Genomic DNA, 663 nt, shown 5'->3' with positions numbered 1-663 from the left:
TGAACAGCATTGCTGCTACAGCATGTACGTGTGCATGTGTGTTTGTGTGCCGGAACGGGCGCAGCACAACCACCGGATGGACAGATGGTGCTCCCTGGCGAACACGACAGTGGCCACCGGAACCGCGGACAGCGCGGCGCGTGCGGATTCGCGGGAAAAGTAATTCCTGAATCCCGATGATGACGACTGAAAAAACAACAGCAACAACATCGCGGTGTCGTCGAGCCACGCAAAACACACACACAGACACGAACACACGCTCAGTGGCTCTCTGGCCACAAAATGTAGTACTAACTAAATCCAATCCAAATAATTATATTTCAATTGTTTATGAACGGTATTATGTGTGGCTCTGTGTTGTGGCGTCACGCGCAGAAGTAGTAGTAGTAGTAGTAGCTAGAAGCGAAAGAGCCACCACCACCACCCCAGTGAGCTCATAATCAACGGATCCTTTGTGGTTGGCTCGATGCGATGGTGGCGGCCCGTGGATCCGCTCGATGCGCTGCGTTGTGGATCATCGTCGTCGTCATCTCGCCATCGGTTTTTCCCTTTTTTGCATCGAACGTCCGGTTGCTGCTGTTGGTGACAATTGAACGGTTAATACCGTTCCGAACTGGACACTGCGGTGCCGTCCACGGACACAGCGGATGTATCGCAGTAAGC

This window comes from Anopheles darlingi, chromosome 2 (genome assembly GCF_943734745.1).
Source record: "Anopheles darlingi chromosome 2, idAnoDarlMG_H_01, whole genome shotgun sequence".
Taxonomy (NCBI): Eukaryota; Metazoa; Arthropoda; class Insecta; order Diptera; family Culicidae; genus Anopheles; species Anopheles darlingi.
Note: the sequence above shows the minus strand (reverse complement) of the source record.